At 42.7% G+C, this 18,023-nt stretch overlaps 1 protein-coding gene across 2 annotated transcripts in view; it reads left to right on the top strand.

Annotated features, from left to right (window-relative positions):
• LOC122790475 (zinc finger protein 521-like) overlaps window positions 1-18,023 on the top strand; it is a 3,214,752-nt gene that overhangs the window by 2,310,179 nt on the left and 886,550 nt on the right. The window lies entirely within an intron of this gene.

Genomic DNA, 18,023 nt, shown 5'->3' with positions numbered 1-18,023 from the left:
CAATAAATTAATTTATACATTCATTTGTTGATTTGTTGAGTGGGCCCTTTTCGTCACAGTCCATGTTCATAGGCATACTGTGGTTTACATAATTCATTAAAATAACAGTACATTTTGCTGTGATGTAGAACAGTAGCCAGTAACATTGAGTTCAGACTTCTGCTGGAGCTAAAGTAAGTACAATTAGCAGTGCCTATCCTGGGTAAGTTGGCAGGGTTAGGTCTGGGCTATTCATTGCCATCACCCGTCTGAGGAGGGACAGCAACACAAAGGATGGTTCATGTGTTGGCATTCAGCTACTGAACCACCTGTATGATGGCCTTAATCGTGAAAGTGTGCATTTTCATGATGGAATGCGCACATTCCTTCACTGTGATGTGAGTTTCACATCCTTGCATAAGAGGAAAGGTATTGGGCTAATACTGTACACCTTCATTCCTCAGATGTTGGTGAGGGCACAAACCACCCCATTGACTGTCTGGCTGTTGGCCCCTCCTGGAAAACTTTCACCCTTAGTTGGTGGAGATAGCTAGTTTGGAAGAACAGATGGGCTCAAGTCAAATTTGGAGAGGCTTGATTGTTGGCAGGCACTGGAAAAAAAAACATAAGATGCTGTAGAACCGTCAAAGCAACAAAGTACACTGAATTGCAAATTCAAAGTAAGCAAAACTAATCTTTTACTTCCCTGCAATTTATAGATTTTTCATAATCTCTGCTGTGTTTGGCTACTTTAGGTCATATTTTCAACAAATGATATTCTTTCAGTCAAGTATAAAGATTTTTGGTTTAAAGGCAACTTAGTTGACTAGAGGGATCAAATGCTGAGTACAGCCCTGGTGACCATACTTCTCAAATGTCCATATTCTCGCAGAATGTCCAGATTTTTGCCTTGTTTTTTTGGTCTTTTCCTCATCTGCCATATCACTGGGATGATCTCAAGACTGAAGTTACTAAATAATTACATATATTTGAGTTTCAGATTTAACATACTGCAGGAAAAGCATGTTAACACAAACCCTGTTATTCTGGCAAATTTCTAAGTTTAAAAGTGCAATATTTAATATCTGTCCCTATTTTTGGGCTGTTGTGAGTACTCTGTCTTTTTTTTCTGCTGTTGAAAGAAGAAAGTCTGCTGACTCTTCACAAGATTTGGTGCTGATTTGTCTGGCTTACTGCTCTGATAAGCCCCATTTTGGGAATCCTTCCTCATTTTGTTATTTATTTATTTTGTTGGTTATTTCATTTATTTTCCATTTGTTTACTGGATTAGTCTGACTGGACACAAGGTGACCGTTTTCAGCGGAGGCCCAGGGAGAAAAGCTCCAATTACGTAGTAAAAAATTATAAAAGATAAATATATATATGTGTACACACATAGCTGTTTTGTACAAACAGCATAGAACACGTAAAAGGAGTAAAAATGAGAGTTTTATAATTGATGCAGCATACAGCGGTTGGAATATTGAGAAACAAACATGATATTATACAACAAATATAGAATTGCTTGAACATGAATTCAAAAATAAGTTTCCATAGACAAACAGGGTCATAAATTAGAAATCATAACTGTAAAGGTGGCCTAAACACCCGGTTCTCACATTACTATGCACTAAGTGAAACTATACAGTACACCTGTGATCTAGGGATGTTGAAAGTCCGGAACAGGTGAAATTAGTCTGTTTTTGTACAGGAACATATCCAAGTTTTGAATAGGTGATCTTTTAGTAGGGATTTGAAAGTATGTTTGCTATTTAGACATCTAATGTCAGGAGATAGAAAATTCCCGGCCGTAGCAAGTGCATAGGAATAAAGAGATTGGCTTGAGCTATTTAAGCAATTGGTAACAGTTAGTAGGGTGGTATAGATTAATAGGTTCATAAATTAGTACTAAGCTAACTGCCCTTGCGAGCCATTTTAAGCTTAGCCAGTTATCCCTTGTGAGACTCAAACCCTGCACTTTGTGTTTGTAAGGCAAACACCTTAACCTTTAGGCCACCCTCCCAGTCCTATTGGAAGATCTTAGTTGACGAGCAGTATTATGGAGGGTGAACAGACCAGAGAGGAGCAGGTTTTTTATTTGGTTGGTATAGCAGTTGATGGGTCAGGAGAAATTGATTGTATTTTAGTAGATTAGGGAGTTCCGGCTGTACTAGTTGTCTTAGGGTGAGGCAGTGATGAGAACGAAACTTAGCACTGGCTGCAAATTTTGAGATTTTATTGTAGCAGGTAGATAGTTTCAGAAGGTCAGATTTGTTTAGGTTAGTTAGAACTGGGGAAGCATATAGTAAGATGGAGAGTAGATGGGTACGAGAGATAGTGATTCAGGATTCCTGTGTGAGGAAGCTCTTGCAGTGGTATAGTGAACCTAGTTTTTTATGAACTTTAGCAATTGTTAGAAATAATATGTTTGTTGAATTTTAGGTTTTGGTCATTAGTTACATCTTGTAGCTTGGCTTGGGTTACTGGTTTGAAAAGGGTATTGGAGGATGTTATTGAGAATGTCAAGGTAGGGGTGAAAGTTTTGGATCGGTGGAAGATAATGAGTTGGGTCTTAGATGGGTATAGTATGAGTTGGCAGGAATTTAGCCATTTTTCTATAGTAGTGAAGGCTTCCTGGGTTCTGTCTTTGAGTAATTGTAGAGAGGGGGCTGAGCAAATAAGGATGGTGTCATCAACATACTGTTCTATATTAGTTTCTTGGGTAGCTGAGGGGAGGTTATTGGTAAAGATAGAAAATAGTAAGGGACCAAGAATGGATCCCTGCAGAACACCTTGTCCCACTGGGAGGAGAGGGGAGAGAGTTATGCCATTTAACAGCTTGCTGTCGGAGGGACAGATAATTTTTAAACCACAGTAGAGAGGAGTTATCCAGATTGAGCTCAGAGAGCGTCTGTAGTAATTTACATTGGGATTCCGTGTCAAATGCCTTTGACAGGTCTAGGTAGACAACAGATGCTGTTACCAAGATTTCTTATTTGGTTGACATGGTCAGTAAAGGATACAAGGGCAGAGGTGGTAGTGTGGTTTGGCCGAAATCTATGTTGGGGATTTGCTTTGCAGGTTATATTGAAGCTGATTCAGTAGTTGGGTGTGTACACATTTTTCTAAGATTTTTAATAGGGGAGGTAGTATAGCTGTGAGGCGATAATTACTAATTACTGTCAAGGATCCACCTTTGTGTAGGAGGACGACGTAAGAAATTTTCCAGAGAGAGAGGACAGTGTGTTCAGCTATGGATCTGTTTGAGTATGGAACTAGGGTAAGGCGATAGAGGTGGGAATCCTAAGGTAATCAGCGGGGAGTTTATCAGCAGCGAGAGTGGTGGGTTTTAATTTGGCAAGGTGGTTACGAATTATGTCAGTTGGAACTGCTTTGAGAGAGAATTGGGTGTTGGTCTTATGGTGACAGTTTTGTATTTTGGGGGTATTTGTAGTAGTAGTTGTAGGGAAATTGTTGAATAATTTTTGGATGGAGAAGATGAAATAGTCATTAAAGTGGGTGGCAATATCATTCTTATCACCTCAGTGTTAAGGTTTGGGGAGGTGATTTTGTCTGGTTGGAGAATGTGGTTGATTGCGGACCAGAATTTTTGTGTATTGGTGTAGTGCGTTTTTTTGTAGCTGGATATAATATTTTTTTTTGTCATTACGTATTTGTTATTTTGCTTTGTTTCTGTGCTCTAGGAATTATTGTTGATTTGTACTGGTTTTGTTGGTATCCCAGGTTGCCCAAGGTATGTCTCGTTCTTTGAGAAGGGATCTTGTGCCCTTTGAGATCTAGGGGGATGGGTTGGTTTTAGTACGAATTATACATTGCGGGGCCATAAGATTACTCCACGGCTTCCTCTAATGGTAGAGTTTTGAGAAGTGACCAATTTATTTTTTTAAAGTGTTAATTGTTTTGGTAGGAAATTTTTGGAACTATAGATAGAAATAGGATGGGGGGTTTTATGGGTTTTGTGTGCTGTCTTAGCATGAATGTGGGTAGGTGATCATTGAGGGAGACTGGTAATGTACCAGATATATCGGCAGATGAAGGCTTGTTGGTTAGGATACAGACTAATATGGATTCCTTTTTGGTGGATTTGTGTATACGGGTGGGGGTTTGGATAAGCTGTGTGAAGTTAAATAGGTATAAGTGGTACTTCGGAGGGGTTGCCGTGATAGAGGCCCAATCAATATTGAAGTCCCCCAGGATAAATGTCTCCTGCGGGAGGCTGGTGGAAGCCCAGTGTAAAACGGACTCTAGAGTGGCATTAATGTTGCCTGGTGATAAGTAGACACCTATAATGTTGAGTTGTTTCTGCTGGTTTAATTTTATATTTGCAAACAGGGTATCTGCATATCCTAAAGTGGGGATATCTTTACCTATTTGTTGGAGAGCAAGGTTGTGACTGTAAAGTAGGGCAATGTCCCCATCTCTTTAAGCTGTTCGATTACATCTAAGCTTAGATTTATTATTTATTATTTTCCTTCTACTTTTATGTTTATTTTAAATATATATATTTTAATGTTTTAGTTCAGTCACTGTTTGCAGTAATTTATATGGGTATTTCTGCTTGTATCATTGTTTATTTGGCTTCTGTCTTTGACAAATGCTCGATGTTCGTGTTTCACTGTTGCAGTCATTACTCTTGGGTTATCCTGCTGGCAGGCTACCCGCAGTTGGCCACAATTCCAAAGTCTAGGTCCGGCGTCGGTTGCTGTCGCTTCTTCCCTGACGTCAGTGCGCCAGGGGTATAAAAGATGCAGCCGATGCCATTTTCTTCAGTGTTTCTTGCCGCGCGGTGCCCGAAGCAAAAGCAGCTCGCAAGTGCTGGTCGGCCGACTCCTGAGATTTTCAAATCTGAATTTCAGAACAGAAGTCTTCATTAAAGCTAAGTACCCCGTTGGGGAAACTTTTTTCTTGCTCCAGACCATTGTCAGAAAAAGTTAACAATTATGTTTCTTTCATAAGGATTTTCACTCTTACTGTATTCCTTGCCTAGGCCCTGATCACAACGTTGCTAGCTGTCGGTTTTGTGCTAGATTCAACCAACGCATTATCAAGCGTCGGTTCGATTTTGCATTTCAAAATTTGGCCGAAGATTTAATTATATAATGCCGGCGGAACAGCCGACAACAGGAGTTTACAAAATACACAAGGGCAAGGATAGGCATCCGAAGTCCAAAACCGACAAAGCCTCTTCTAGGCCAGTCGCCGGTTCTCAGTGAGGTGCTTTCGCAGCCCCTGGCGCCCGCTACCTCAGAGCCACAGGCTGCTACCGACTCTCACGTGGAGCCGACTGGGCCTCTGGAAACTCAAGGTATTGGACACTCGGAAATCAGTCCCTCAGATGGGTCCGGAGCTGCTGAGCAGGCATCTGCTTTTGAAGGTGTCTTCAGACCTACACAACTATATATTAAGCCATCCTCAGCTTCAAAGACTAAAGAAGCTCTAAAGACAAAGAAACAAGTACAGCATTCTCCTATTCAGACTTCCATGCCTAAAAAACAGATGCTCAAAATGGCCGAAGACCTAATTACTTTGATCAGGGGCTCCCACCCCCCTCCTGATAAGAGGCCTAAGCAAGAGACAGAGTATGATTCTTCTGATCAGGTATCTATTTCCTCTGATTCCTCTTCTGAACAGGATTACTCCATGCTTCCCTATGAGGATTCTGATGCTGAAGAATCCATTCCTTCAGCCTCTCCTCCTGAGGACTATTCTTTTGGGGAAACACTGCATACTATGAGGGAGCATTTCCACTGGGAGAGCCAAGACTTTTCTGAGTCTAAGAAAAGGCTCGGAGACTTCCTGCTTCTTCCTCAGCATAGACCCCTTGCCATTCCACCTGATGTTCATCGTGCATACAGCTGCAGTCATAACAGATGGGTTATCCTGCCGTCAGGCGGGTCCTCGATCGGCCGAATTCCAAACTCTAGGTCTGGCATCAGTTGTCGTCGCTTCCTCCCTGAAGTCAGTGTGGCAGGGGTATAAAAGAGGCAGCCGACACCATTTTCTTCAGTCTTTCTTGCCGCGCGGTGCCCGAAGCAGAAGCAGTTCGCAAGTGCCAGTCGGCCAGCTCCTGAGATTTACGAAAGTATTTCAGCCAAAGTCTTCTTGAAAGCTAAGTACCCCGTTGGGGAAACTTTTATTGCCTCAGACCGATGTCACACAAAGTTAATAATTGCATTTCATGTGGGAAGCAAATACCGCATAAGGATTTCCACTCTTACTGTATACCTTGCTTAGGCCCAGACCACGACGTCTCGGCCTGCCGTTTTTGTGCTAGATTCAACAAACGCACTATTAAGCATCGGGCGGAGTTTGCCCTTCACTTTTTTGGCAAAAAATTTATTTATATTATGTTGTCGGATACTCCGACTCCAGTTTTGAGTAAAAAACACAAAAATAAGGACCGGCATATGAGGTCCGCACCACCTACTGATACCACGCTAAGGCCGACTACCAGTTCTCCGGTACTCAGCAAGGCGCCTACGCAGCCCCTGAGTACCGATGACTATGCATTACCGGTGTCTTCACTACCCGAGGTCGTAGGCTCCTCTGTCCCCATTCCTACTACAGATACTGATGCCACTCCTGGCGGGGAAAATCAAGACAAGCCTGCCATTTCTCAAGGGGTCTTCAGGCCTTCCTCCTTCTCTATTAAAGCCTTCACTCAATCTAAAACAGCATGAAAGCCAAAAAACAGGTTCCTCAGACACCCTCTCAAGGCACCATGCCTAAGAAACAGATGCTTAAAATAGCTGAGGATTTGATTACTCTTATCAGGGGTTCTCAACTGCCCTCTGACAAAAGGCCCAGATTAGAGGAAGACTACCCTTCCTCAGATCAAGCTTCTATTACCTCAGAACTATCTGAGGACCAGGATTGTGCCTATTCTCCATTCGAAGACTCTGATGCAGAGGAGTCTTTTCCCTCAGTCTCCCCCCCTGAGGACTTCTCTTTTGGGGAAACCCTGCATACATTCAGGGAACACTTTCACTGGGAAGGCCAAGATTACTCAGATTCCAAGAAAAGGCACATGGAATTTCTTCTGCTCCCCAGCATAGGCCTCTGGCTATCCCTCCTGTTTTAGATATATTGGATGATGTGTACACAGAAGCCAGCCTTAATCCTGATTCTTTGCCTCTGGGGAAACCCTGCATACATTCAGGGAACACTTTCACTGGGAAGGCCAAGATTACTCAGATTCCAAGAAAAGGCACAGGGAATTTCTTCTGCTCCCCAGCATAGGCCTCTGGCTATCCCTCCTGTTTTAGATATATTGGATGATGTGTACACAGAAGCCAGCCTTAATCCTCATTCTTTGCCTCCAGCTCCTGTTAAACCAGACAGGTATTACCAGGTTCCTGATTCTCACCAGTTCCTATATAAAAGCCATACTGCTAACCCAGAAACTATTTCACAGGGTCCCAAGGGAATTGAGGCCTCTACTGCTAAAAACCCATTACCTTCAGAGAGAGATTCCAGATCTTTAGAAAGGTGGGGGAAAAAGGTGCACACCTCGGCCACTTTAACCATGAGGGCATTAAACTGTCAGTTCCATATGTTAAAGTATCAACAGTTTTTGATATCTCAGCTGAAAAGCAAAATGACACAGCCAGAACAACCAGATTTAAAAGAGTTGCAGGATTTGTTGCATGGTGCAGAGCAAGTGGGTAAACATACCTTGCAGTGCGGTTTTGATGCTTTAGAGGCCTCATGTAGAGCTGCTGTTATGGGGTCTGTTATACTTAGGCATGCTTGCCTCAAAGAGCAAACCTTACCAGATCATGTCAAAGCTAAATTATTAGATGCACCTCTTCAAAAAGATGTATTGTTAGGTGTTAAAGCAGAGGAGGTGCTAAAGAAAATGGAGGAAAAAGTGAAATCAATGCAAACAGTGAAAGATTTCCTGCAGGTACGGCCACCACGTTTCAGCAGAAACTGGCCTTCAAAAAATTGGTCCTTTCCAGCCACGGACAGACCTCAAAGGGGCAGATACAGGCGTCCAAGGGGTAGTGGGCAACCTCAAGGATCTTTCAGAGCCAGACAGTGGCAAGCACCAACCCCAAGAGGTGGAGAAGATAGATCACAGTCTTTTAGAAAACAGACACAATGACTTCCCCCTACACCTGCCAAGCAAAGCTTTAATGGCAGCACCTTTGGGCGGAAAACTGACATTATTCTCAAAAAATTGGCATATTGTTACAAAAGACAAATGGATTCTGGACATTATAGACAGAGGCTACAGGTTCCACTTTCACACCCTTCCAAAAATGAGAGGCATGCCAAACCTGCCACAAAATCAAAGGGCAGAGGCACAAAAACAAATTTCAGCTCTCATGGACATGAAAGCAATTCAAGAGGTACCTGCAAAAGAAACAAGGTCAAGGGTTTTATTCCAGACTATTCCTGGTACCAAGGAAAGGCAAAGATTGGAGACCTATCTTAGACCTATCCATCCTAAACACATATCTACAGGTGCCAAAATTCAAGATGCTCACATTACAGCAGCTTCTTCCCATGCTGGGCAAGGAGTCTTGGCTGGTAACATTGGACCTCAAGGAGGCATACCTGCATGTCCCTATCAGACAAGTTTGCAGAAGATACCTCAGATTTCTTGCAGGTTCAACCCATTACCAATTCTCTGCATTGCCCTTTGGCTTATCTACTGCGCCCAGAGTGTTTACGAAATGCCTGGCATCAGTAATCGCCTTCTGCAGACTACAAGGGATACAAATCTACCCATATCTGGACGACTGCCTGATCCAAGCGGACAGCAAGGACATACTACTGCAGCACCTGGCGTTTGTAATAAAACTGTTGAACTTCCTGGGATACACAGTCAGCAAAAAGAAATCAAAACTAATACCCTCTCAACAAATAATTTTCCTGGGTGCCAACTTGGATACAACCACCCAGATGGCCTACCCCACGCCAGACAAGCAAGGGCAACTGTCTCAATACTTCAGAAAAATGGCAACTTACACCAGGCTAACTGCAAGGAAAGTCCTGCAGGCTTTGGGATTCATGGCATCTTGCATCCTACTATTCCCATGTGTAAAGCTGCATATGAGGAAACTTCAATAGTACCTAAAAAACTTATGGTCTCAACACAGCCACAGCTTGGAAGCAATTATACCACTCATTCCATGCCTTCAAAAGGAATTTATGTGGTGGGCTCAAGCTTGCCAAAGAAACACAGGTCTTCCTTTCTGTGTACCTCAAGCAACTCAAATCATCACAACAGATGCCTCAGACTACCCCTGGGGAGCACACATGACAGATCAGTGCATTCAGGGAAAATGGGCATGAAAAGAGAAGCTCCTTCACATCAACCAAAAGGAAATGCTAGCCGTGTAAAAGGCTATTATGGCCTTCAAAGACCTACTGCATCCAGGCCAGCTATTGATAAGGACAGACAACACCACAGTGATGTGGTACATAAACAAACAGGGAGGAACTCATTCATACCCCCTGTGCAGGCAAGCCATGACCCTGTGGAACACAGCACTGGAAGTGAAAATTCAACTACAGGCACAATTCCTGTCAGCGAAGGAAAACACACTGGCAGACAACCTAAGCAAAAATATGACAGATCCACACGAATGGAAGTTGCATCCTCAAATTTTCACAAAGATAACTCAGGCGTGGGGACAGCCAGACATAGATCTCTTTGCTACCCACAGAAATTGCCAGTTGAAAAAATTTTGTTCAAGGACCTATCATCCACAGGCCTGGAAAGTGGACACACTTTCCTTCAATTGGGCAACATTGACAGTCTATGCCTTCCCGCCTCTTCCTCTGCTGCCCAAAGTTCTATTAAAAGCCAGAGCAGAGAGGCCGAAAATGATTCTCATTGCTCCAGACTGGCCAAGGCAACACTGGTATCCGCTCCTGAAGAGCCTGACACATTCCCCACCATGGATCCTACCTCTAGTCCCTCTTCTGTTGTCCCAGCACAACTACAAAACTCTTCACAGCCATCTCAAAACTCTAAATCTAGCTGCATGGAGAATTCCTTGATTTCCCAACAGTTTCTCCTCTCCAAGGAGGTGCAGGATGTCATCTTGGAGGCCAGAAGACCTTCTACTAGAAAGGCCTACTCCACCAAATGGAAACGATTTTGTGCCTGGAATCAAAAGAAGGGGCAGAATCCTTGGGTAATAAATATACCTCAAATTTTACAGTACCTAGCTGAGATGTTAAACAATGGACTTTCCTTCTCCTCCATCAAGATCCACGCTTCAGCCATTTCTGCACAATACAACACAGATCCTCCTTTATTCTCTCATCCTCTCTTAAGGCAGTTCCTCAGAGGGAATACTCCTTCACAAGACCCTTGTCAGCAAAAGCAGATAAACCAGCACGTAAATGTATAAGACTGGAACAAAACTTCTTTATTCACAAAGAAAGTAAATCCAAGCGCTTTCGCCTGAGAATCTCAGGCTTTTTCAAGGTAAATTAACTGTGTGGCCTTTCAGTATATGTAACACTCTTAATAGGCCAAACTCATTAATTAAGTCATAAAGAATTAATCAATTGAAAACAGTTGTTACCTTCAAATAAATCATGTTTAAAGTGCTGTGGTACTTTTAAAACCAATAGTCATTTGACATTCATAAAACCACATATTTAAAAAGTCTATGTATATTTTAAAATAAAGTTATACTCCTAGTGAGTGCACTTTACAAAGATAACAAAAAATTTTGTATAGCAACATACTAAATAATGTTCATCTTTATAAAAGAATGCTGCCAAAAGCATGCTACTTTGTGTAAACGAATAATACAAATTATCTAAACAGATACAACCATCATGAATCCATCTTCAAAAGAATTAATTTAAATGTAATGAATTGAGACCTAAACTTTGTAAGAATAAATGCACCAGGACCAAAACACTTTAAATATATAATATTAAATGTAAACAGGGAATTTTTTAAAATTACAATTTGTTCCTCCTCATTTTAAGTATGCTCCTTAAACTAATACTATCATTCATACCTGGATGCCTTGTGGCATCTAGTTTAATTTGCCATACTAACTCTCTACTTTCCAGGAAGGTCTCCCAATCCCCACCTCTCGGGTCCTGCTGGATACGCTCTAAAACAAAAACTTTTATGGACATATCAGTGCAAGTTAATGAGTGCTTAAAAAACGCATTGTTTTCTATTCCTTTTTCAATCTCGTAAAAATGCTCATATATTCTCTTTTTGAGCTTTCTCACAGTTTTCCCTATGTAAAAACCATAACAGGGCAGACAGGTACCCAAGTATACTACCCCAAACGAGTTACATGTGTAGTGTCCATGAGCTCTCAGTGTGCAGAGAAATTGAGTTTATTTGCCTGATAATTTTTCAGGTCGGTCATTGCCAATTCCCCCATTCTGGTATGAGTTTTAAGGTTTCCCACTGCACCGTTTCTTTTTTCTGTCCAAAATAAGTTATGTGAACTTTTTAACTATTCCCCATCTATATGTCTTTATCTGGTGTATAAAAGTATGCTTGTCCTTAAATATAAGATTTAACGAGAGTATAGTTATTTTTTTTTTTTATTATTATTTTACATTTGTTTACCAGGAAAGTCCGACTGGACACGGGTCCATTTTCAGCAGAGACCCGGGGAGAAAAGCTCCAAAAGATACATTACATATGTAAGTTTAGCAAACAGTAAGTAAAAATTCAAAAATGCAGGAGATGGCAATAAAAAAATTCAGTGCAGTAGAATCATTGTTCAAAAGCATACATCATTTTGTGATAAAAACATACATTGGTAATTGTTACTGATGATAGTTAGTATTTGTGGAATATATGATAAATAGGTCCCGGGACTATACAGTAATTATCTATGGTTTTGACATACTATAAGGTATGAGCAGAATAGCATTTTTACCAGGGAACTGGAATCACATAACAGTACACTAATTTCAGTTGGGAGTTACAGGAGCATAGCCAGTTGTTAGAATAGTGGGTTTTCAGGAGCTTTTTAAATTGTATTGTAGAGGTATTAAAAGTTATGTGGCTAGGTAGTGTATTCCAGACTCTTGCAATAGTGCAACCAGAGAGAGAGACTTTCCAGCATCACTCTTATATTTGTTGACATTTATGAGGTTCTGGTTAGTAGATTTTAAGCACCTAGCAGTAGTATAGGATTGAATTAGATCCTGGAGAGTAGGGGTTTTGTCAGGAACGTAGTTTAACTTGTGTGCTGTTGACAGTTGACTGACTTTTAGTAGGTGAGGGAGCTCTAGACAGTTGAGCTGCTCAAGGGAAAGATAATGATGTGACCTGTAAGGGGCTTCAGTGGCAAACTTGACAATCTTGTTATAGCAAGATTCCATTTTGTTTAAATCAGCCTGGTGGAGATTAGTCAGGATTGGGGATGCATAGAGGAGGATGGATAAGAGATGAGTCCTTGCTATTGTGGCTTTGGTATGTCTCCTGTTAGTGTTTGTTCCTGTAGAGGAGGCCAAGCTTTTTGTTTACTTTCTTGATGGTTTGGGCTATGTGGATATCGAATTTGAGGCTGTTTATTTCTACACCTAGCAGTTTAGTGTGTGTGGTTGGACTGATTTGGATATTATCTTTGGCAGTTATGTAAAAATTGTTGTATAGTGTTGGGGACCTTCCTGGGCTGAAAAGAATAAGTTTTCTTTTTTAGGATTAAGAATAAGTTTGGTGTTGGTGTATCATGATGTTCATCGTGCATACAGCTGCAGTCATAACAGATGGGTTCTCCTGCCGTCAGGCGGGTCCTCGGTCGGCCGAATTCCAAAGTCTAGGTCCGGCGTCGGTTGTCGTCGCTTCTTCCCTGACGTCAGTGCGACAGGGGTATAAAAGAACCAGCCAACGCCATTTTCTTCAGTCTTTCTTGCCGCGCGGTGCCCGAAGCAGAAGCAGTTCGCAAGTGCCGGTCGGCCAGCTCCTGAGATTACGAAAAATTTGGAACCGAAGTCTTCTTAAAAGCTAAGTACCTCGTTGAAACTTTTCTTGCCTCAGACCAATGTCAGACAAAGCTAATAATTGTATTTCTTGTGGGAAGCAAATACCGCATAAGGATTTCCATTCCCTCTGTATACCTTGTTTAGGCCCAGACCACGATGTCTCGGTCTGTCGCTTTTGTGCTACATTCAACAAACGCACTATTAAGTGTTGGGCGGAATTCGCCCAGCATTATTTTGTAAAGCATTTAACTATACTTTGTCGTCGGATACTCCGACTCCGGTTTTGTCTAAAAAACGCAAAGACAAGGACCGACACTCGAGGTCTGCGGCCTCTACCGACACCAGGCCAAAGCCGACTACACGTGGTCCAGTTCTCAGCGAGGCACCTACACAGCCCCTGATTACTGACGACACATCTTTGGCGGTGTCTCCTGTACCTGAGGTCGCAGGCTCCTCGGCCCACACCCTGACTACAGATACCGAAGCCACGCTTAGCGTTGAAACACAGAATGTGGACATGTCCACCTCCACTCAAGGTGTCTTCAGACCTTCCTCTTCTTTCTCCATCAAGGCTTTCACCAAGTCTAAAGCTACCATGCACACTAAGAGACCAGCTACACAGGGTCCATCTCCAGGCCCCATGCCTAAGAAACAGATGCTTGAAATGGCTGAGGATTTAATTACTCTAATCAGAGGTTCTCAGCCACCTCCGGACAAAAGACCCAGAGTAGAGGAAGATTCCCCCTCCTCTGATCAGGGCTCTATTATTTCAGAGCACTCTGATTATCAGGAACAGTCTTACTCCCCTTTTGAAGACTCTGATGCAGAGGAATCTATTCCTTCTGTATCCCCCCCTGAGGATTACTCATTTGGTAAAACTCTGCATACCTTAAGGGAACACTTCCACTGGGAAGGCCAGGATTATTCAGATTCCAAGAAAAGGCTCAGGGAATTTCTTTTGTTACCCCAGCACAGGCCTCTGGCTATACATCCTGTCCTGGACATCGTAGATGATGTTTACTCGGAGGCCTGCCTTAACCCGGACTCTCTTCCTCCAGCTCCAGTTAAGCCTGACAGGTACTACAGGGTTCCTGACTCACACCAATTTCTATACAAAGCCATGCTGCTGACCTAGAAACCATCTCACAGGGGCCCAAGGGAGTTGAGGCCTCCATTGCCAAAAACCCATTGCCTTCCGAGAGAGATTCCAGATCCTTAGAAAGGTGGGGAAAGAAGGTATATACCTTGGCTACCTTATCCATGAGGGCCTTAAACTGTCAGTTTCATATGCTAAAATACCAACAGTTTCTGTTATCTCAATTGAAAAGTAAAATGTCACAACCTGAACAACCAGACATGAAGGAGTTGCAGGATTTGATGCATAGTGCAGAACAAGTGGGTAAACATACCTTACAATGTGGTTTTGATGTTCTAGAGGCCTCATGTAGAGCTGCTGTTACAGGCTCAGTCATACGTAGGCATGCCTGGCTCAAGGAACAAGCCTTGCCTGATCATGTCAAAGCTAAATTACTAGACACCCCTCTTCAAAAGGATGCACTATTTGGGGCAAATGCTGAGGAAGTATTACGGAAAATGGAGGAAAAGGCTAAATCAATGCAAACTGTGAAAGAATTTCTGCAGGTTCAACCCCACGTTTTAGTAGAAATTGGCCTTCCAAAAACTGGTCCTTTCCTGCCACAGACAGACCCCAAAGAGGCAGATACAGGCGCCCGAGGGGCAGAGGACAAACACAAGGCTCGTATAGAGGCAGACAATGGCAAGCTCCTACACAAAGAGGTGGTGAGGACAACTCGCAATCTTTCAGAAAGCAAAACCAATGACTTTCCCCTTTGCATGCCAACCAGGTCTCAAATGGCAGCCCCCTTAGGAGGAAAGCTGGCACTAGTCTCAAAAAATTGGCATATTGTCACAAAGGACAAATGGATCCTGAACATTATAAACAGAGGCTACAAATTCCATTTTCATACCCTTCCAAAAATGAAAGGCATGCCAAACCTGCCACACAATCAAAGGGCAGAGGCACAAAAGCAAATTTCAGATCTTATAAATATGAAAGCTATTCAAGAGGTACCTACACACGAACAAGGTCAAGGTTTTTATTCCAGGCTATTTCTGGTGCTAAGGAAGGGAAAAGATTGGAGACCTATTTTGGATCTTTCCATCCTAAACACATTCCTACTCGTACCAAAATTCAAGATGCTCACTCTACAGCAACTTCTTCCCATGCTGGGCAAGGAGTCTTGGCTGGTAACATTGGACCTCAAGGAGGCATACCTGCATGTCCCAATCAGACAAAATTGCAGAAGATACCTCAGATTTCTTGCAGGTTCAACCCATTATCAATTCTCTGCATTGCCCTTTGGTTTATCTACTGCGCCCAGAGTATTCACGAAATGCCTGGCATCAGTAATTGCCTACTGCAGACTTCAAGGGATACAAATATACCCTTATTTGGACGACTGCCTGATCCAAGTGGACAGCAAGCACATTCTTCTGAAACATCTGGCTTATGTAATAATGTTATTAAACTCTCTAGGATACACAGTCAACAAAGAAATCAAGACTAATACCCTCTCGGAAGATAATTTTCCTGGGTGCCAATTTGGACGCAAACACCCAGATGGCCTACCTCACGCCAGAGAAGCAGGGGCAACTAATTCAATATTTCAGAACACTGGCAAATTGCACCAGGCTGACTGCAAGGAAAATCCTGCAGGCTCTGGGATTCATGGCATCTTGCATCTTACTAATCCCATGTGCAAAGCTGCATATGAGAAAACTACAATGGTACCTAAAAAACACATGGTCTCAACACAGGCACAGTTTGGAAACAATAATACCACTAATTCCATGTCTGCAAAAGGAATTTCTGTGGTGGGCTCAAGCATGCCAAACAAACACAGGTCTTCCATTCAGCAAGCCTCAAGCAAATCAAGTCATTACAACAGACGCCTCGGACTATGCCTGGGGGGCGCACATGACAGACCGGTGCATTGAGGGCAAATGGACCCAAAAAGAAAAGCACCTTCACATCAATCAAAAAGAAATGCTAGCAGTGATAAATGCTATTACAGCTTTCAAGGACCTCCTACAACCAGGTCAGCTACTGATAAGAACAGACAACACCACAGTTATGTGGTACATAAACAAGCAGGGAGGAACACATTCCTATCCCCTATGCAGACTGGCCATGTCACTTTGGAACATGGCCATGGACTTACAAATGGAACTACAAGCACAGTACTTGTCAGGCAAGGAAAACACGCTGGCAGACAACCTAAGCAGGAATATGACAGATCCACACGAATGGAAGTTGCATCTAAAAGTTTTTACAGAAATAATCCAAGAATGGGGAAGGCCAGACATAGATCTCTTTGCCTCCCACAAAAATCATCAATTGACAAAATTCTGCTCAAGGATCTTCCATCCAAAGGCCTGGAGAGTGGACGCTCTCTTTCAGTTGGACATCAATGACAGTTTATGCCTTCCCACCTCTTCCTCTGCTGCCCAAAGTCCTATTGAAGACCAGAACAGACAGACCAAAGATGATCCTCATTGCTCCGGACTGGCCAAGGCAACACTGGTACCCACTCCTGAGGAGCCTGACGCATTCCCCACCATGGACCCTGCCTCTAATGCCTCTTCTTCTGACTCAGCACAGCTTCAAAACTCTTCACAGTCAGCTGAAAACACTCAGTCTAGCCGCATGGAAGATTCCTTAGCATCGCAGCAGGCCCTGCTCTCCAAGGAAGTGCAGGATGTCATTTTGGAGGCCAGAAGGCCATCAACTAGAAAAGCTTACTCTGCAAAATGGAAATGTTTTTGTGTTTGGAATGAGAAAAAAGGCCAGTGCCCTGGAAAACTGAATTTACCTCAAATACTACAATATTTGGCTGAACTGCTAAGCAGTGGACTTCGTTCTCCTCCATCAAAATCCATGCCTCAGCCATTTCTGCAGAATACAACACTGATCCACCTTTATTCTCTCACCCTCTATTAAGACAGTTCCTCAGAGGGGCTAAGAATTTAAGACCTCCAAGAAAACAACCAATACCTGCTTGGGATCTTAATTTCATTCTGGAAAAACTGACTTTGCCTCCTTTTGAGCCAGCTGCCTCATCAGATTTACAATATTTGTCCTGGAAAACAGCTTTCCTTCTGGCTATCACTTCAGCTCGTAGAGTTTCAGAACTACAGGCTCTTATGGCTGTCCAGCCTTTTACCATCTTCCATCAGGACAGAGTTTCATTACGTACCAACCCGTCCTTTATGCCTAAAGTGGTATCCAGGGTAGCTTTAAATCAGGCCATACATTTACCTACTTTTTATCCTAATCCTCAAAACAAAGGGGAGAGATTACTGCATTCCTTGGGCATCTACAGACAACTGCGTTATTATTTGGACAGAACAAAACCTTTCAGAAAATCAGAACAGCTTTTTGTGGCCTATGCGGTAGGAGCTCAAGGAAAGTCAGTATCCAAACAGACAATCTCAAAATGGATAGCCCACTGCATACGCTTTTGCTATTCCTTTCATGGCAAAACTGTACCTACAGGCATTAGAACTTATTCTTCCAGGGCCACAGCCACCTCTGCAGCCTTCCTCAGAGGAGTTCCTACCAAGGATATTTTAGAAGCAGCCACTTGGAGTTCTGTGCATACCTTCTCTAAGCACTACAACCTACCATTATACTCCAAATCTAGAGCAGGCTTTGCCACTGCAGTCTTGCAGGGCATTTTGGCTCCTCCTAGCTCCACCTAGTGCCTACCACCCCTTTCTTAGCTTTGGGATTCTACCCATCTGTTATGACTGCAGCTGTATGCAACGATGAACATAGTACAGTTTTGTACCTACCATAAATGTAGATATTCGAGTGCTAATACAACTGCAGTCCAGGTTTCCCTCCCTCCTTCCCCTCTAGGGGTCTTCTTTTATGGTGTATTTGCTTGCAACTACTGGTCTTTGATTATATTGCATTGCATTATTACATAATTTTATGTATTGCCTTCCTTCTGGGGGCACCTGACATCTGGGGCAAGAAAAACTGAAGAAAATGGCGTCGGCTGGTT

This window comes from Protopterus annectens, chromosome 16.part0, assembly GCF_019279795.1.
Source record: "Protopterus annectens isolate FY-2018-M chromosome 16.part0, PAN1.0, whole genome shotgun sequence".
NCBI lineage: Eukaryota > Metazoa > Chordata > Ceratodontiformes > Protopteridae > Protopterus > Protopterus annectens.
The sequence above is the reverse complement of the archived record's forward strand: the minus strand, read 5'-3'. Positions and strand labels throughout refer to the sequence as shown.